Source organism: Onychostoma macrolepis, chromosome 03 (assembly GCF_012432095.1).
Source record: "Onychostoma macrolepis isolate SWU-2019 chromosome 03, ASM1243209v1, whole genome shotgun sequence".
NCBI classification, from domain to species: domain Eukaryota; kingdom Metazoa; phylum Chordata; class Actinopteri; order Cypriniformes; family Cyprinidae; genus Onychostoma; species Onychostoma macrolepis.
In genome coordinates, this window is record NC_081157.1 from 43,644,420 (window position 1) to 43,665,856 (window position 21,437).

Consider the following 21,437-nt stretch of genomic DNA (forward strand, 5'->3'; position numbering starts at 1 on the left):
GAATTTTTTTTACCGTTACCTTTTGTAAACTACTGCAGTTAACTGTTACACTATACAACATTCAAGTTTACAGTATACATTTCTATAATGCGTTACGCAATGCATTTATCTGCTGACAAGATGCCCTCATAACGCTTGCAATAAAACGGAAATAAAGCTTGGCCTTTTTCACTAAAAAAGAATCAAAACGCTAGGCGCATATGTAAACAATGATGGAAACACAATGCTGCATCATACTTGAAGAGTTAACGTAAAGAAATACAAATAATCAAATGGGGGAGAAAAACAATATTTCCTTACCTGAATGGAAATGTTCTCTGTATATCCTAGAGCTGCTAGTTGCTATTCTGCTTCTCGCTTCACTGCTGCAATCCAGGCGCGTTTCTCGGAAATCTAACCCTTTAATTTCCGATTATTTATAAATGAATGTTAGTTCCAGCCCAGAGGGAGCACTCAACCACTGAGCAACAAGGATCTCAATTTTAATTTTGACAATTTAAACAGCAGGATTAAATAAATTAATCGCAATCCTACTGTGTATCAAGCGCCTGCCGCCATTGTTTTGAATGCGCTCGAACATTAACCGGAAACGTCCGAGGACCAAAGACGTCACTTCCTTAAACAGCCGAATAGCCGTTGAAATGGTCTATAAAGATAACGATAAAGATATAGTTCTAAAAATTCTTCTCAATATTAAAGAATAGCAGAGTCCACACCACAACTATAACGAATAAAAACATTGACACCAATCAGAATCCATCCTGCTATAAGGAGCTGGAGAATTGAAAGCGGCAGACGTGCGTGCACTAAAATAAACAGACGATATTGTTCGCAGGTGTGGACGCTAATATCTGTATCTTAATAGTTATCGTTCTTGGTGTGAACGTGGCTTAAGTGGGGCTTGAGACTGGTCTGTGGCACAGTAACATTCGCTCCATCAACACTGCCCTGCTTCTTTAGTATGTCTTTAATCTTTCTATAGTGTGTGTGCATGTATGGGTCGCGTCAATTTAAAAAGAAAAAGTAGGGTCACTCTTAAACCACTGTTCTAGCATAAGAGATCATTTAGGCTAGATGCTTCTTCCTATAGTCTTTACCTACAATAAGGTTTCATCTATACCGAATACTATCAACTTCTTCATCTAACCCTGAAGTTTGAGTCTAAACCGGTCTTGTCTTTCCAGAGTCTTTCATTCTGTCTTTCTCCTGCTGTTCTCTCAGTCCTTTCCCCCCTCTCTCTCTGTGTTGACAGTAATGATGAGCTATGTTCAGTCAGGCTGGAGATGAGAGACACATCAATCTGTCTCTTCTGACACACTTTACATTTGATTTGTTTTCACTAGGCCAGAGTTCCACACTGAAGCTGTAGATGGTTTAAGAGACTCAAATAGCAACTGCTAAGCTTTCGTGCAAGAGAAACATCAGCATGTTCTCACTATCACCCAAAAAGGCCAGTAGACCTTCATGTTACCTAGAGATTAAAGGAAAAACTGATTCATTTTAGAGAACACATGGGAGTTCAGATGCATAATGTTCTCCTTTTATATTTCAGAAGCGTGTGTTTGTGCCTGCGAGGTTTCTTTGTACCACAGCTGTTGGTGCGTGTGTGTGTGGCCGCAGGCGGTGTGTTCTGCAGTAATGGGAACGGTGTTTGAGGCTGAGACTGTATTAACAGGATAATTGAGTTGCTCGATCAGGCGAAGCCAAATTCTGTAAAGATTCGTAGAGTTGGGCGGACTAACCCGCCTCCGCCTTTCTTTCATTCCATCCAAACATTTAATGCTATATTAGCAAAGGCCTAAAGGTTTTCACACAAACATAATAAGGTTTACGACACTTTACTCTACTTCTAAATGTAATCCTCTCAGAAACTTGTTGACATCAGTAGATTTCAAACAAAACATAATGTGGCCAGTTTATGAGCCTTTGAAACAGTGAGATCCAGCACAAGAGACACATCTGGCCAAGTTTGAAGCTGAACACCTTATTAGCTGACCAGCATTTGCGGCATAATGTTGATTAGCACAAAAGTCAAGGTTAAGGTAGATATGCATCCAAAGTTGCAAAGGTTTACAAATTCAATTTCCATCCCATGTCCTGGGAAACTGGCACAAAGTTTCAGTAAGCCTATATAATCAATTTTGCATCTGAATAAATTCACTGAGTAAAAGTGCATGTTTTCTTTATTACTTTTTTATGCACGTTTTAAGATTGTATGTGCATCTTGAACTTCCATCCAGCGGTTGTTGTTGTTGTTGTTTTTCATGCGATACCCCAAAATTTGGATAAAATTTGTGGATGGAAACATAGCAATGGAAGTGAATGGGGACTTCTTTTTTTTTTGAGGATTTGAAAGCAGAAATGTGTAGTCTTCTGTTAAATTTTGTGTATTAGTTACCAAAACAGTAATTTTATAATTTATACCAAAATTATAAAATCAGATATATCTTTATACACAGAAAATGTTAGTAAGTGATTTCTTACACTAAATTCATGTCAACATGCATATTGTTTACATTTTTGTATTTGAAAATTCACAGACTGGCCTCATTCACTCCCATTTTAAGTGCTTTGCTGTATCCCAGACTTTTGCTTTGCATGAAAAGAAGGGAAAAGTCTAAATTGTTTTTGTGGTAATTAACAACATACCACAGATGCAGAACTTGTACTGAACCCCATACTGAATTCCTTCAAGAAAAAAAAAGCAGATTTTCCCTGCGGTGTGAGCAGAACGGGATTACGCACTCAGAAGAGGAGCGGCTCTGGTGTGAACGTGGCCTGTGAGACTTTACTGACGGTTGATATAAACTATACCTTCTCTCCTTTTCTCTCTCTCTCTTTCTCCAGATGGTAATGTTCTCTTTCTCGTCCCTGTGCAGACTCAGCTCCTGTATGGAAGGAGATTTATGGGGGCCCTTCGTCTCAAAATCACCACTCTGAGTCCCCACACACACCGGGGTGTGTGTGGGTGTGCTTGACGGCATATCTCAGCGTTGCAGGTTGTGTGTGTGTGTGTGTATACATTCTACCCTGCTGTGCATGTGCGCACACACACACTCTAAAACACACTCGTAACCACACAAAAACACACACACTGCAAACAATCAGGGGTGTATGGCAAATAAGAGTGTGTGCGTCACAGGCAGGAGGTTTGCATGTGTGTGTGTGCTCATCTGCAACCTGCTTGCTCTCTCATTTTCAATCTCAGCCCAATTAATTTAGCAGAATTAATCTCTCGCTGTGCACAGCCGTTCCTAGCACACACACACACTCTCCTCCCCGCGACACAAGGCACAGTCAAACATGAAATAGTGTCTCAAGCCACGATCCATCTGGCATCTTAACACACACACACACACACACACACATGCCCACACCCCAGTGACATTTGCAGATTGGGAGTGTGTGAAAGATGGGGGAATGATTTCCTCTCCTAATGAAGAACTTGCTGTGTTCTCGCGGGCGGAAAGCAAAGGGCGGAGGAGATGAGGACGTTTTTCAGCCCCTCATATCACTTGATGTGTCTGATTGCAAATACACTAACATACGGCCTCGGATGGATGGATGGATGGATGGATGGATGGATGATGACTATTCAATGGTTTTCACTCGAAGTTAAACATGCTGATTGGTTCATGCTGCATCAACTGTATGATGTCATTTGTCAGGGTCAAAGGTCAGTGAAACTACAGGCCGCACACATGAAACCATTCTTGCAGTTCTACAAAGAAATCATCTACCAAGAACATAAACATTGGCCTAAAGGTAACAGTAGAGTCTCGCCAAAGCTACTTGGTCCTTTGGAACAAGCAGCACAATCAAATTACATTTGTTTTTAACAAAACATCAAGAATAATCACAGGAACAACAGTTTCCTATGAGACTAAATGTGGAACTGAACAGGAGGAAGTTAAATGATTTTGTCTCATTACTAAACTGATGTGGTGCAAAAACAGTGATGCACCAATTCTGAAATTCCAGCCAATTCAATAGCTAGATAATTATTTTCATATTATGACCAAAATTATAAATGGCTCATATTATAATTCTATAGCACTTTGTTTCCCTTTTTTAACAAACATAAAAATGTAAATAGTGTTTGTAATAAAGTGTTTATGCTATAAAATTACATACAGTACAAAAGATAGATAAATAGCCTAATGCTTTTATTTAATGTTAACAATTATCTAAATCTTAAAAAAATTGAAAAAAATAAAAAAAATAATATCCAATACTGGGTAATAAATAAAACATCAAAAAATGTATTCTGAAAAATATATCAGTTTCCACAAAAATATTGAGCAGCACAATCATTTTTAACTTTGATAATAATCAGAAATGTTTTGAGCAGCAAATCTGTATATTAGAGTGATCATGTGACACTGAAGACTGGAGTAATGATGCTGAAAATTCAGCTTTGCTTCTCAGGAATAAATTACATTTTAACATGTAACATTTCTTTTAAACGTTAACAAAATCTTTCTGACCCTAAACATTTTGAATGATAGTGTACGAAATTATGACGACAACCAAAAACCGTTATGGTGCTGACGTACTGTGCATCCCTACAAAAACAAGGAGAAGAAATTAATCAAGTTATGTTCAAATCAGACTAATCTCTGGCCACATGGAACACGAGGTTCTGGCTCAACACAGCATTCTGCTGTTACGATCCCTCCACCAAATGAAATGCACGTCTGAGGGGGTCTGCATGGCACCCAGCTGTCCTGCCCAATACAGTCACTATGCCAGCCACAGTCTTGCCCACTCACCATGCCAGCAGTTGCCCTGGCAACCCCAGCCAACGGCCCGCACCGCTCCTTCACAGAGCAAGAAGGTAAGGAAATGATGGAACCAAAAAAAAAAGGATTTGTCAAATTCAAATTTAAAATCTTCCACATAAGCACTAATAGCTCTAAAGATCATCTGAAGCACGATTGCTAACCACTAAACAACACATCTGACAAATTTTAAAACTGTACATTTACCTTAAATTTCAGAACCAAAGAGACAAAATCAGAAATTAGGCCTCAAGACCTTTTCCTTACATCCACCACAGTTCTTATCATCGCAGTGGAACACAATGACAACTCAAAACCATCCAACAGGGACAAAAAAAAAGCCCATTGATCAGTACTGAGTGCCAAATATACACAGCCAAATCTGTCACTTACACATATATAATCCACAAACCACATTTTAAAATTGCAAAAGCCTATTGGTATGAGGATACAGTATATGGTTAAATACATGTAATAACTTAAAATGTCACAATATAAAAAATAAAAAAAATGTTGATGCCATCTGTGAATGTAAGATGGGTCCCTCCAAAACATGAACATTAACTATAAAATGTATGTTCAACACAGCTTTAAGGAATAAATTAGGAAAAGTAGTGTGTAATAATGCAAAAGCGTAAATAAGCAGAAACCAAAGAGTATCACTGTTATCCCGGCTCTCCTTTTACTTCATCACTTGGTGAACCTGAAGAGCTTTATTACCTGAATATATCATGTCTGATCAGTATAAGTAAAGCAAAATGACTTTATCAAGTATCATAAAAACTAATTGTGAAAACTATTGTCTCATCACACACGTTGATATGAAGTTTGGATCAATCAAACAGCTCTGAGCAAAGAATTAGCAAAGAATGCATCTATTCGAGCATCTAAAACTCAAGCTTTTTTTCAAATCAAAACCTCTTTCCCAGTTCACAGCAGCCACTTGAGCATACAAAACTAAAAGTGAATGCAAAGCAGACGGGTACTAGTGCTCATTTCATCAACGGTCCACCAGACACTGCTGACATCTAGAGTCCAAGCGCCGCTATTAACATGCTGCCTTCATTTCTGATTAACAATCACTGGGGGCCAAATTCTCCTGAGCTTTCATAGTCATTGAGCTGTTAAAATAAAGCACCGAGACTTTAACGCTGGGCGAATCTGGGTTTTTTAACGGAGATTCATTTGATTTAATTTGTAATTTGATTCTTTGAAGCAACTTAATTGGATTGTTTTTTAACTCAGTGCCCACATGCAAGGCGTGAATCAGAACGGATTAGCATTGAGGGCCGCTCCAATCACAACAAAGTGTTCCCGTTACACCGTCCTAAAATAGTCAATCCAGTGGCCCAGAAATTATGGACGGGGCATGACGGCCTCAGGACAACTTCCTCTTGCTTTTAAGCTCTGCATGTTTGAAGTCACGGCATGCCCCGTTCACAAACATGTCTCGGGGGTGAATAAAAGCCAGATCACAGAGTTTCGGTTAATGAATGGAAGGAATATGAGGTTCAGTGGGTTTTCAGATGAAAATATTTAACCTGTGTCCCGTCAGAAGGATCCCGAGGCCCGATCCCACCAGAGATCACAGCGCTGCCTAGTATGCACCATTCATCTTATTGTTCGGGCCACTACAAGTCTAACGAGTCTAGATTATGAGCCTCCGTCCTGCAATTTTACAAAACGGCATGTTTTAATAGCTGATAAATGTTTAAACTACATAAACGGTAGAGAAGGGATGTTAGGTTCTTTAGGGATGACTGGTTTCACCATGCATCGGACCATAAACGCAGTAAGGACGGACCCGTTTAGCGTCAGATATGAGGCTCGGAGCATCATGATTCATTCCAAACCAGCATCTCGGCCCACACTTTTCCTTTAAACACCTCCAGGCCTGTGTTTAGAAACAAAAGGGATGATGGAAGGTAGATGTGCAGGTGCATGCAGAGATGAGATAAGCCAGGAAAGATGGGCGGGAAACAAGCATGAAAGAGAGGAATTAAAGGAAAGCATTAGAGGAGGAACAAGAAAGAGCATTCCATCAGTAGGCACGGAGGGGCATTACACAGTGCTCCATTTTTCCTCCCGACCTCGCAACGACCCCGCCGCTGATGGGGTGAAGAGCAGGTGGAAAGAGAGAGAGAACGACGGGGAAAAAAGAGAGAGGTATGAGGAATAGGGCTTTTAGGAAAAACCGGCAGCATGCTGGTTAAAAATATCTCTGTGGCGATGCCACATGGTGCGTCGATGGCAGATATTTACCAGCGGCCTCGCCAGCATGCTCGATAATATACCAAAATGCAAAGAGGATAATGAGACGGGAGGAGAACGCATCCATTTCCTGGTCAATTTTCTTCCTTATATATAAGGATTGTACTTTTTTGCCCTTGTTTCGTTGGTATTTATTCGTGCATCATATTTTTGCTAGCCCAGCCTCACATGCAAGCAACATCGCATGCCCTCAGGGACCGAGTGTGATTGAGAATGGGGGGTCTGCCATTGCCCTGCAGTTGAACCCGCTTCGTTCCTCCTGACGAAAACACACATGCTATGAAAGCTCATCAGCAACGACAGCACCTTGCTGCAGCGCTCTCTGTTTTTGACCTCTCCTGCTGCATACGGGTACGTCACAATCGACACGCAGAGAGAGATCGTTCCGTGGCTTATTCTGTCTCTACCTTTGTGTTTCACAGTTTCTGAAGGGGAACAGCACTCTGATGTGGCACTGCTGCGCCATTAATCGAAATAAATCTAAAAGAATATCAAACAGCAAAGACTGCAATTTAATTAAATGAATATAAAGTGAAGCGCAGCACTGTGTTCATTTACACGCGAGCAGCTCATTATCCACCAGTGTTTGCAGCGACTCAAAGCAGAACTCATCTCTGCATCTGCTCTGAGTTTGGGTCACTTTAATGTGCATTTGGGAATGCAACACACACCATCTTCACCAAATGAGAAGCACTTATCAACAAAAGAGAATATTGGAGTTTTCCATCAAAAAAAGTATACGAAGAAACTAGGACAGACGTTAATTTTACAGTTGTTTACTATTATATATAGTAATACTTATCTTGTTTTTACATTTTTACTTGGTAGTAGTTAATTGATAAAATTGTTAGTTGAAATAATAAAAAAAAAAAAACTTATTTCAGCTATTTGCCATATTTAGTTCAAATTGATGCAGTAAAATAGTTAATAAAAACCTAAATAGGCATAAATCAAATAAAACTACAAAAAAGGACAAAAACGCTACAATTTCTTAAAATGAAAATGGAAGATATAAAAATTAAATAGGCCTATATAACAGTATATCCATACTAAAATAGCAGTAATATTATTATTATTATCATCATCATTATTACTATTACTGATATAATTATCATTATTTTTATTTTATAGTCATACTTATAATTACAAAATTTTGGCCACATTGTCAGCCGTACAAATAAACATAGCAAACCTAGATTTAAAAAATAATAATAATTCAGAAATATCGCAATTAGATTTGTTCCTCAATCGTGCAGCCCTAGCACGGTGTCCCTCATGTCAGTAGGCCGACCATCACAGTGGTGTGGATGACAAAATTAGCTCGGTCCTGTCAACCCTGCACACTTAACTGATAGAAAACCATCTCAAAAGTACTTCATCCTTCGACGTCGCTCCCCAGGGGAGCAAGTTACAGATGCTTCTGTGAAGTCATAACGGTGGTTTAAAGTGGACACGAGCGGCTGTGGCCTAATGATGCCTGTTTACGCCGCTGTCTTCCATCTGTAATGATTAGAGGAAGGATTGATGAACCCTCAGGCCCTGCCACCGAGCCAATCAAACCTCACGGATGCAACCAACAGACTACGGTGGCTCGGAAGGGACACAAGGACTTCGACCGTCAGATGACCCCTGAATCTGACCGCCGGGTGACCCCGGTTACATGCAGGTCAGACGGAGGCCAAATACACGCAGCCTACTAATTTGAATGATCAGACTAACTGATCGCCGCTGGTATGTTTTTGTAGGGACATTGTAGCGCTTTACGGAGAAAGAAGCACCCCTACGCCACTGACCGCCAGACGACCCGCACTGCGTTCCGGGTGAATTTGAGGTCACATGAATAATAATCGAAGTGTGTGAAAATTCTGAAGCATGTGGTGGGAGCTATGGGGTGAAAACGACGTAATGCTGCTTCTAAAAGTATCCAGAATCAAGCATAACTTACACTGGAAATGTATGCCTGGCATTCCAACAAAACGACAAATCTAGGGATGCACAATATTACAATTCTGGCCAACATCCATGAGCCAATAATGAATAATATTACCAATAATTATAATATAATAATAAATTAATAATTAATAAAACAATATGTCTAATTAAAATTCTATTAAAATACTAAAAGTCAATCGTTTTAAATGCTACATGTAAATTTAAGCATCAAATAAAAGATCAAATGATGCTCATTTTAAGATGCGCTAAAGATTACAGTTATCAATGTACAGTTAACTAATATTTTAATTTTTATTTGTTTTATTTTGTTTTGTTAACATTTTGTCATTTTTCTAAAAAAGTCATCTAAATAAAAAATATCATTTGTATTATTTAAAATTATCATGTAAATTTTTCCATCTTAATGGAAAAATAGGTGCATTCAAAATTAAACAACCAATATTGAGCAACAATGAAAAATTAAACTTCAAATAGCGTCAGAGAACCAAAATGGTACCAATTAATAATAATAAATATAACAATGCATTCCTAAACATTAGGGAATTATTATGTAACAATTTTGTCATCTAAATTTTTTATCTAAAATAGGTGCATTCAGAATTAAATATCCAATATTTCACTGTGTGGGCCTATTTATTCAATGACGATTTCAAAAACCTCAAAAAAAATTTCATCCGAGAACAAAAATGGTACCAATTTATAACGCACCCCCAAGCAAAACCTTAATAACAGACCATCAACCTAAAGGATGAACAGTTTCTTGAAGACTATAGCACCAAAGTTAACAAAGATTACCGTTCGAAGTTTAACACTGAATCTCAGACATTATTTTTCGACTTCACACGATGATCTTTGATGACTATAACCGTCTGTCATTTAATTGTAAGGGGAGCTGCATGCACATCTCAAAAGTGTATATTTAAAGGATTGTAGGATTGTTGTGGTGTGGTGTGGAGTTAGAGGTGAAACATTCACACGAGGTCAACAGTAATAATCTGGGTCAAGCCATTACACCTTATGAACGTTACCCAACGCTTGGGTTCTGCGGCGTGATGCTGACTACCGAGTGACCTATAATGACAGTCCAGACTCCCAGTGTTTAAAACCTCGCCGAATCATCTGGAGCTTTTCTGAACACACTCCGATGACTGCTAAATGACCCCAGCTCTCAGGTCGTGGCGAGGGCAGATATGTATTAGAATAGTGGAAACTAGGCAACATGGCCGATTTGCTACTGCTGCTTTGGGAAAACGCCCTGTAATTGACCGGTAGACGACCTCCATGTTGATCGGTAACGAGAGGGTCATTTTAGGGTAGCTACTTGCAAGCAATCTGAATACTTATAATAGAAACAATCGTTATTCGTGCAGCATAAATTTGAATTTTCAAGTAAAAAAAAAAAAAACACAAAACGATCTCAAATCCAATCATTCCCATCAGAAATATGAGACAACTAGTATAACCTCACGAGCTGAAACACAAGACCTGCTCTTTGATGAAACCATCTTCGTAGCTTCAGGGTCTTGAACACACCACTGATGTTGACCAAAATGTGACCTGATGTTGACCGAGAGATGAACCGAGGCCTCAGACTGACCCCTCTGTCGTCATGGCCGCCAGCTGACCCCTGGAAAGGTCGCCGAGATCACGGCCTGTGGTCAGATCAACGCTGGACACAAAGAGTCAGTGAGAAGAATGAGAAAAGAAACATAGGGAGCAAAAAAGAGAGTGAAAGAGAAAAGGAAGACGTGGGGTCAGAGGTCACTATCTAAGCTCTTCCTTTCTCCATTTCATCATCCTCTGTCCCTCCTTTTTCTCTTCTGCGCCCTCATTTTGAGTGACCTCTGACTTCGACGTGTGTTTCGGGGAACGCTTGGCCTGACCTGACCATGAACGCATCCCAAAAACTGCTAATAACACTATTCATATGCACTGTTTTATATTCACTGAATTCCTGCAAGTTCAGTTTAATTAAGAATGTTTGGAAACAGATCAAACATAAAGACATAATTGAAGTTATGCAAGTAATCAGCTAAAAGCAAAAAAGCTAACTCCGAGTAAATACATAATATAGTTTAATGCCCATTTCAGTTAAATGTTTACTAATGTTACTTCATATTTCAGTGAGTGAGTTTGCTGAATTAATTCAAATGATTTAACATTGTTATATTTTGTACCGCAGACAAATACCTAAATACTATTATTCTCAACATGGATTTAACATTCCCATTTAAGATATGAAGCTATGTGCAATTGGTTTCCAACATTTCTTCAAGTAAATTAAATACATTTTCTGAATCTAAATCAACAACATCAATATTCCAATACAATGTTATTTTTTAGACTTGTTCTTTTTAATTACAGATAAATTCTCTGAAATCCACTGCTTCAAGTAAATTTGTGAACGCAGCAAATAATCAGTATTCTTCTATTGTTTTCCAGAAAGCATATAATTATCTCAAAAAGATATTTAGGATATTCATATAGAATTTCTGTGACTCTAAAATATGCATAATAAAATAAAATAATTCAAGCTATATTTTCTTTACAAAATCTGTTTTGAGTAAATTTATGTAGTATTTCTTTAGAGTTTTTTATTATTATTATTATTATTACTATTATTTTCCAGTACAATTATCTAAATATCCTAAAAACACAACTACTCAGTATATTTTATTAACACTACAATCTAAAAAATTGAAACAGTAAAATAAAACCTTAATTCAAGATATATTGTCCTAAAACCAAATCTCACATTTTTCAAAATATTGCTCAAAGTAAATTTATCATGTTTTAAACATGTTGTCCACTAAAATTTAGAGAAAAAATTAAATAAAAAATACTGACTAAAAGAGATATTTTCAGTGAATGGCTATAATCATTCAGTTTTATTATTATTATTATATTTATTTATTATTTTCTCTTTGTGTATTTTTCTATCATCATCACCAAACCTGAGCAGGTTGCAGTCACTGATAATTGTAAAACCGAACTAGATCAACAAGAACATGCTGTAAAATATAAACTCAAAAGACACATTAGCAGCGGTGGGCATTTTGATCTCCGCCAGAAGCTGTCATGAGTGATTTTCACTGTCTGCTTGTTCCTCTGAACTCAACTATCGAATCATAAACAGATCTGAAGGAATACAGAGGGATCTAACCTCTGATGCTCTGCGTGATTCAGTGTCCTGTCACTGCAAAGCACATCAACAGAGTTTCAAAACAGCTGATCGATTCTGCTGCTGCACCTAAAATAAGTAAAAAAAAAAAAATGCAGTTTAAACCTATACAAGACTACATATGACAAACATGCAAGAATACAAACACAAAAGCAGGTATTCGAGATGGAAGACAGTGCAAGGAAGTGGAACGCTGACCCCTGACCCCTGAATCACAGCAAGAAAGCGATCGATAAAGAAGTGGTGTTTGATGTGTTCGCGCAGTACAGTGCTAGCTTTGGCTTTCTGCAGAAGAAAGAATGTTAAAGACTTCAGCACACATGGGCTATGGATATATTACACCTCGACTCACAGCGGGAGAACGGGAGGAAGAGCGAGACGGACAGAGCGAGAGGTGAGGGGGCAGAAATAAAGCAAAAGAAAAGAAGATATTGTCAAGAGGACGAGATGGAGAAGAGAAAGGAGTGGAAGGTTATGAAGAGGATGGTTTAAATTGAGATGAAAGGCTCGGCGGAACAGAAGAACGCCGCTTCCCTCTGTGCCGCACTTATCCACACACAGCTCTCTCGGGTCACCTATCTGTTACAGTGTCTGGGAACGGCCAGCCAAGACTATTCAACTTCTGCTGTCTTCATAGGAGGTGACATTTAGGAATCCCAGTTAGGGCGCCCTCTTCTGTGCACACAGACAACGGCACACATATTTCATTTCATCTACAGCTATAACAACATATCTTGTTAAAAAAAAAAAATGAGAGCATTAATGAATATGGTGTGATTTTATATTAGTGCTGTCAACCAATTAATTGTGATTAATCGCATCCAAAATAAAAGTTTTTGTTTACATAATATGTGTGTGTGTGTGTCCTGTGTATATTTATTATGTATATATAAATACAAACACATGCATGTATATATTTAAGAAAAAATATTTTGTTTATATATTAAATATATGTATGTATAATATAAGAATATAAATATTTAAATGTATATACATGTAAATATTTAAAATATATTATATATACATAAATATACACAGTACACACACATATATTATGCAAACAAAAACTTTTATTTTGGATGTGATTAATCGTTTAACAGCACTATTATATATATATATATATATATAAAAAAACAAAAAAAACCCACCTAATTCCTTTTAAATTCATTCACAAGTAAATAGTCATCTATAGGCATTAAATTGTATATTTATGTCATAAATTCAAGGCAAGAAAGATTTAGCTAAATTTACACTTTATAGTATTCTGCAAATATTGATGACCTTTAGAATTAAAAATCAAGATTTCAGGTTCTAATCTACAGGGTTTTATGACAAATAAGGATGTCTTGGATGATAAAGGAAAACCTACTTTAAAACAGTAATGTGTAAAAATGCAATCTGTGTGTCCATCTTGGGGCTGTGTATTTTTGGAAAACGCTTACTAATTTTAGTGAATATTTAATTTAACAACTCTAAAAAATCAAGATGTGTAACCATTAAGTACCAAAATGCTATCCTTGTGCCTAGGAAAAGAACCTTGCAACTAAATGCTTTTTAAATAAAAATATATATGCATTATTTTTTTTTACTATTTTTTTTATCATGAATAAAGTCATTTTCTTAGGCTTACGCCATCTAGCCCAAGCCTTTTCATAAAAAGGTCAAAATGTGTGATTTTTCTTTTTCTAGTTAAGGACTTATTTAGAAACATGAAAATCACAAACTTGCAAATTTATATATTTGACAACATTAAGAATATTACAAAGAAAATTGAAAATATTCCTGTTAATGAGACTTCCTAAAACATCTCCAGACAGCTAAATTACTTTTCTTCTTCTTCTTCTTTGGTTGTTGTTAACCTTAAGGCCCCCAAATGTATTTTTGAAAAACATATGACTTAACCAGCATTAGTATTTTATTACATAAGCACAAGTGTATATTTTAGATTTTTTACTTTCACTAGTCAAAAATCATGCATTGTGCCAAAGGTTTAGAAATATTGTACACACTTTCCAAAACAGTATATGCAATAATTGCAAATGATTTAGAAAAATGTCAACTGCTAAAAACCGCTTCAAATTTCCCGCACTTCAAAAACCGCATAAAGAAAAGCCTACGTTTTTTTAATACTCCGTTCACTCCTCTTCAACAAAGCCACCTTTAATGCATTTTAAACATTCGTTAATAACAGAAAACGCCACATTTGACTAAAAGGCCAGAGTTTCTCTCTCACATGACTCCCAAGCGCCACCTGGCAGCGAGAGGAGGCCCTGCAGCCGCACGCCGCTCTGTCTCCGTCCGCCTCGCCTCGGCGGTAAATAAAGCGGGCCGCGGTGGACAGCCGGGATTTTCTATTTCACGCTATGAACGGCTCTATGGACACATCTGACAAGCAGATGCTCTAGGCGGGATTACATTCCTCTGCCTCGATGATGGTGTATCGATTTTTATTTCCCCAACAGACAGTGCAGATAACTCAACGTTAGCCGACCTAGGCTTCATCTGCATCAGGAAATAATTCATTCCAAGAGTTTCTGGAAATCTGAAGCATGTGCCACTAAAATGTTCTCCCTGTGCACTATTCGAAATCATCTCATTACAATAAAGTGCCTTATATAATAACGTTAGAAAAGACGCCACAAGCATCTTATTTCGAGAGAAACTTGGCGCGAAGTGTATAAATATCATCAAACTCATTGTTTAATGTTGTTCACCTAGCATTATCTAAACTTCATGCGAGTTGTCAAACCATGGTTTGTGTTAGTTTTGCATTACCTTGTGATTCTTTGCAAGGTTCACGGTTGTGTTCAGGAAATGAGCTGTTTTGTTTCCTACCGGTAGATGGCAGAATAACACAGCTTTTGAGCAGTTTGGTGACATTATTCCTGACACAAGGGGGCACCACGCCCTCAACAGCAGTGTTTTTCACAGCATGTATTGACTAAGTGCAATAGAAAGTAACCACAAGAAAGAAACAAACAAGAAGTAGGAAACCAAAACCCGCTTGACAGTGGTTCTCAGGCTTTTTGACTCCCGATTGTCCACGACAACTATTTACTGAAGCAACTTAGCTTTACTTGATCATCCAGACATAGGCCTAATATTGTAGAAAACTCACGTTAAAAATGTAAGAATCAAATATGATACAATTGTCTTTTGAGGACCGATTGTCATCATTGCATAGCATTACATTACTTATATATAAACTACAGAACTTTGATAGTAACACTAAGCATTTAAATGTCATTTTGATCATATTGATTTACATTACAAGCTAACAGAATTTTATACTTTTTTGACCATATAAATAACGACATCCACGCCAAATTATTTGACCTTATTAAAATGTGTTTTTACCTACATATTCTCACTAGGCCCTATATCATACTATATGTGCCATAAAATCCTGATGTATAAAATATGATTAAAATAAAAAAAGAAAACTCATATGCATTTTTGTAGCCTATATTTTGTCTAAAAGATTAATAAACTATTGCATTTTAAAAATAGACTTTCTGACTTTCTTATTGTGCTCAGAGTTAAATTAAATCAAAAAGGAGAACGTTCCTTTGCTGTTGTGGGCCCTAAACTCTGAAACAGTCTGCCAGCCCATGTTAGATCACATTACAGATTTTTAAATCGTTGCTTAAAACACATTTTCCATTGCTTTTAATGTCTCCTGATGTTTAAATTGCACTTGATTTCTGTTGGTTTCTATTTTATTTATTTCTTTTGTCTTTTTACCTTTTAATCTTTTGTTTCTTTTAGTTGATGCTGTAAAGCACACCTGTCAGCTGTCACTGTTTTAATGGTGCTATAAATAAACTAAATCTAAAACTTGACCTTGAAACTTGCTGACTTTCATATCAGGCTTTACATAGAGATAAGAATTTTTAAATAATTTTACTCACAATTTCTACCTGATAAATTATTAGGAATCTTGGCAATTAGTAAAATGTATATTTGTTATTAAAATGCCCATTGCAGTATGATTTTATCAATCTACTTGACTATTTCACGTAGGCCTACAGAATTTTCAAGTGTTGAGGTTGCAGGTGCCACTAGATTTGAATAGCAAAAAAAAAAATATTGTTCAGATTTGTGCAGATCATGCCATGTGAGCCAGGCTGTGGTTTTATCATCACAGGAACCTGCAGATCTCTTTTGCATCCCTCCTCACTCTGTGAGTGCCTACAGATCAATAGTTGTGATGGATTCAATAAAACTGTAGGTTGTGTCCATGGTTACGAGTGTCAACTGCTGCAGTGATGCAGAAAGCTGGACATTATAAACACTGATAGAATTGAAACTATTCTCTTTACTCTGTAGACTTGCCTGACAAATAGGTTATGAATGAACTTTGCTTACCAGTATTACTGCTAGAGTTCTGTGGCTTATGTACAGTAATTGTGCCTTTTGAAAATTAGTAAGATCATGCTTTACAATGTTGTACAAATTTCACATTTGTGTTATCTGTGACCTTAAAATAAGAGGACGCTACTGAAATCCACTGATTTCAATACTGACATATTAGACACGATATAATATAATAAAGCAATACAATATGTATAACATTCCATAAATAAGTCATTTTCAGTCTAGAATAATTGTAGTGCTACTTCATTAATTCATGCTTTAATTTGATTTCAAATTAACTTTAATATCGATATATGTAAACTGTTCGAATTTGTATTTATTTATTTATTTTTGAAAGAAACTATTACTTCTGTTCATCAAGGATGCATTAAATTGATCAAACGTAACAGTAAAGCGTAAAGACAAATGATGTTATAACATCACAAAAGATTTCTAGTATAGAAAAAAAAAAATGCTGTTCTTTTGAAACTTTTATTCATTAAAGAATCCTGAAAAATGCGTCACGGTTTAAGCAGCACAGTTGTTTTCCATATTGATAATAAGAAGAAATGTTTCTTCAGAAGCAAATCATCATTTTAGGATGAAGGACACTGAAGACAAGGATGCTGAAAATTCAGCTTTGCATCACAAAATTAAATTACATCTTAAAATATATTTTAAAAAAAGTCCATTTAAATTGTGATAATGTTTTGATCAAATAAATAACAGATTTTTGTCATTAAAAAACTAAAATCTCACTGTCCCCAGACTTTTGAACAGTATATTGTACGCAGTGGGCCCATAAAGTATTTGGACACTTACTAAGTCTCACTTAACGTATAAATGTCAGTGGTTGTCAAACTTGGATGGACACATGTGTGTGATGAACTACACTTGTGTGAACTTGAGCAGTTGGTTAAAAATGATTGCAAAATGGCTCAGAAAAGTGAAGTTAGTTCTCAGGAAAAAGTAAGTGTATAAATATCTTAAGGCCATTTCTGCAATCCTTACCTCACCAGCAAATAGGCCCTGTGCCAAAAAAAAAAAAGGACACCAAATGATGTTTCTGAGATACTGTGACTTGGCAAGATAAGTTTTTGATAAGATTATAAACAGAATAAAATTGTTATATATTCTGAGTAAGTCATTACTTATCATACATTAAAAGTAAGTTATATTCTTTACCATTAAAGTATTCTGATTTCTTATTAGCAGAATTTGGATTGACAGTCATGTGCCACAAAACCCCTGTATGTCCTGACAGAAGTTTTTGATCATTTTCTGTTCTTTGCATCAGTTTCTAAAAGTTTTCGGAGAGAAAGGACAGAAGCAGAGTTATAATTTCCTATCCCCACCCTTGCAGACGCTGCATGAGACAATATAAATATCACCCTCTGTTTGTGGATGGTGTGGCTGGTTTGTTTGAGTAATGAGGTAATTAACTCAATCACGACACTCGGACAGATGATGAATTTTGTTAATGCTTCTCCTTTGTTCTCCACTCATTTCTGAGCAGGTCTTTTTCCTCTACATTAACCCGACATGCGCACACACACACACACACACACACACACACTCTCTCTTTCTCTCCCTGCATCTTCTTATTTGTGGAGTACGAGATTGCAGCGATGCAAATGGCCCAGAGAGTTGAGCCCCTTACTAAAGTGGAACAAAATACAACAGAGGCTGTTTCATATTGGCTGTGCTTACAAGGTCAACATCCTCTCGTTCAGTGGGGAAAAGTGCAGCATTGTGCAACAGTCTGGGACTAAATTTACCACAAACACTGAGATAATGACAGGCTGTCACTTTGCTTGGTCTGAACAAGAATTCAGTTCCACTCCCAACTTTACAGCAGGTGTCTTTTCACATAGCACTTTTGGGTCTTAATCACATTAGGCTTGTTCACTCTGTTACCAGAGCAGTACCATTACAAAATACACTTTGTATCATATTTACCCCAAAAGGTATATAGTACTTTAAAAGTGCATATTAGTTACTAAATACATAATGGGATATACAGTGCCTTGCGAAAGCATTTGTACCACTTTTTTTAAGTACAAGTACATTGCATAAGTATTTAGTTGAAGCACCTCAAGTATTTTTGGGTATATGTGACAAGCTTTGCACATTTGCACTTGGCAATTATTATCTGCCATTCTTCTCCTCGTCTCTTCACCTCTCATTTGTCAGGTTGGATGGGGGCAGATGCACATTATCAAGTTTCTCCAGAAATATTTGATTGGCTTCAAGCCCAGGCTGTGGCTGGACCACTCGAGGACATTCACAGAGTTGTCTATAAGCCACTCTTGCTGTGTGCTTCGGGTCATTGTCCTGTTGGAAGGTGAAGCTTCTGCCCAGTCTGAGGTACTGAATGCTCTGGACTGGGTTTTCATTAAGGCTCTCTCTAGAATTTGGTGCATTGAGCTTTTCTTCTACTCTGATGTGTCCTTCAGTCCCTGCTGCTGAAAAACAGCCCCACAACTTTGCGCCTGCTTTCCTTCATCAGAGGTGGGTATAACGAGTTACATTTACTTCGTTACATTTACTTGAGTAAATTTTTTGGGTAACTAATACTTTTAGAGTATATTTAAAAATGGGTACTTTTACTCTTACTCAAGTACATTTTTAGTGAAAAAACGGTACTTTTACTTCGTTACTGTGGGCGACGCTCCTCTCGTTGCTTTATCTTAATGCAATACAAGTTAAAAATCCTTCAATTTATTCCAAACGTGCCGTCTACTTTTTTGGGGGGGCAATGAGCGATGCCCGTTCGCGAATTATTCATTCTTTTGAAGTCAATTCTGTTCGAAGGCTTGATCAAACCAGTTGGCAAACCAGTGAATCGGTTCGCGAATCAGTTTGAATGATTCGTTCAGTTCCCTGCCGCACGTGCTGAGTCGTCTGAAGCGGTTCATCAAGAGCGTTGAAGACTTAATATTTTTTGGAACCTGTGACATTTTGTTTAGGATTCTTTTATGAATAGAAAGCTAAAAAAGAACAGCATTGATAATAAATCAGGCTGATAAAAATTCTTATTTGCATCACTGAAATAAATAATAATAAAAAATATATATATATATATATATATATTCCAATTGTAAGTCGCTTTGGATAAAAGCGTCTGCTAAATGACTAAATGTAAATGTAAATGTAAATATACACAGGTGCATCTCAATAAATTAGAATGTCGTGGAAAAGTTCATTTATTTCAGTAATTCAACTCAAATTGTGAAACTCGTGTATTAAATAAATTCAATGCACACAGACTGAAGTAGTTTAAGTCTTTGGTTCTTTTAATTGTGATGATTTTGGCTCACATTTAATAAAAATCCACCAATTGACTATCTCAACAAATTAGAATACTTCATAAAACCAGTAAAAAAAACATTTTTAGTGAATTGTTGGCCTTCTGGAAAGTATGTTCATTTACTGTATATGTACTCAATACTTAGTAGGGGCTCCTTTTGCTTTAATTACTGCCTCAATTCAGCGTGGCATGGAGGTGATCAGTTTGTGGCACTGCTGAGGTGGTATGGAAGCTCAGGTTGCTTTGATAGCAGCCTTCAGCTCATCTGCATTGTTGGGTCTGGTGTCTCTCATCTTCCTCTTGACAATACCCCATTGATTCTCTATGGGGTTCAGGTCAGGCGAGTTTGCTGGCCAATCAAGCACAGTAACACTATGGTCATTGAACCAGATTTTGGTACCTTTGGCAGTGTGGGCAGGTGCCAAATCCTGCTGGAAAATGAAATCAGCATCTCCATAAAGCTTGTCAGCAGAAGGAAGCATGAAGTGCTCTAACATTTCCTGGTAGATGGCTGCGTTGACTGTGGACATCAGAAAACACAGTGGACCAACACCAGCAGATGACATGGCAACCCAAATCATCACTGACTGTGGAAACTTCACACCGGACTTCAAGCAACATGGATTCTGTGCCTCTCCACTCTTCCTTCAGACTCTGGGACCTTGATTTCCAAATGAAATGTAAAATTTACTTTCATCTGAAAAGAGGACTTTGGACCACCGAGCAACAGTCCAGTTCTTTTTCTCCACAGCCCAGGTAAGATGCTTCTGACGTTGTCTCTGGTTCAGAAGTGGCTTGGTAGCCCTTTTCCTGAAGATGTCTGAGCTCGGTGACTCTTGATGCACTGACTCCAGCTTCAGTTCTCTCCATGTGAAGCTCTCCCAAGTGTTTGAATCGGCTTTGCTTGACTGTATTCTCAAGCTTGCGGTCATCCCTGTTGCTTGTGCACCTTTTCCTACCCAAATTCTTCCTTCCAGTCAACTTTGCATTTAATATGCTTTGATACAGCACTCTGTAAACAGCCACACCTTTCAGTAATGACTCTCTGTGACTTACCCTCTTTGTGGAGGGTGTCAATGTTCATCTTCTGGATCATTGCCAAGTCAGCAGTCTTCTCCATTATTGTGGTTTCAAAGAACAAGAGATACCAGCAATTTATACTGTAGGGATGGTCATTTATTGAAACTCAAATGTAAATATTCTAATGATCTGTAAGCTCTAATCATCAAAATGTAAAAAAAAAAAAACTTTTGAAATGTTTAACTTTACATGCAATGAATATAAAATATATGAAAGTTTCACTTTTTGAAATAACTTACAAGAAAAAATGAACTTTTTCACGACATTCTAATTTATTGAGATGCACCTGTATGTATATATGTGTGTGTGTATATGTATAAAAAATGTATCTAAATATCTATATATCTAAATAAAAATAGACTATATTCAGTATATGATCCAAAGTAACTAGTAACTAACTACTTGAGTAGTTTTTTTTATCCGATACTTTTTTACTCTTACTCAAGTAACTATTCAGACTATTACTTTTACTTTTACTTGAGTACAGTTTTTGGGTACTCTACCC

The 21,437-nt window shown here is 37.1% G+C and overlaps 1 long non-coding RNA gene across 5 annotated transcripts in view; it reads right to left on the reverse strand.

Annotated features, from left to right (window-relative positions):
- Positions 1-21,437, reverse strand: part of LOC131536050 (uncharacterized) — a 195,056-nt gene that overhangs the window by 171,018 nt on the left and 2,601 nt on the right. For 2 of the 5 annotated variants that reach the window (XR_009269817.1, XR_009269818.1), the window contains exons 1-2: positions 12,169-12,993; positions 10,491-10,674 (exon numbers count right to left, since the gene is read on the reverse strand). The exons of 1 other annotated variant lie outside the window; for it this stretch is intronic. This is a non-coding gene — a long non-coding RNA (uncharacterized LOC131536050). Of the gene's footprint in view, positions 1-10,490; positions 10,675-12,168; positions 12,994-21,437 lie in introns of those variants that run through there. 2 more of the 5 variants (XR_009269820.1, XR_009269821.1) reach the window with 2 other exon arrangements.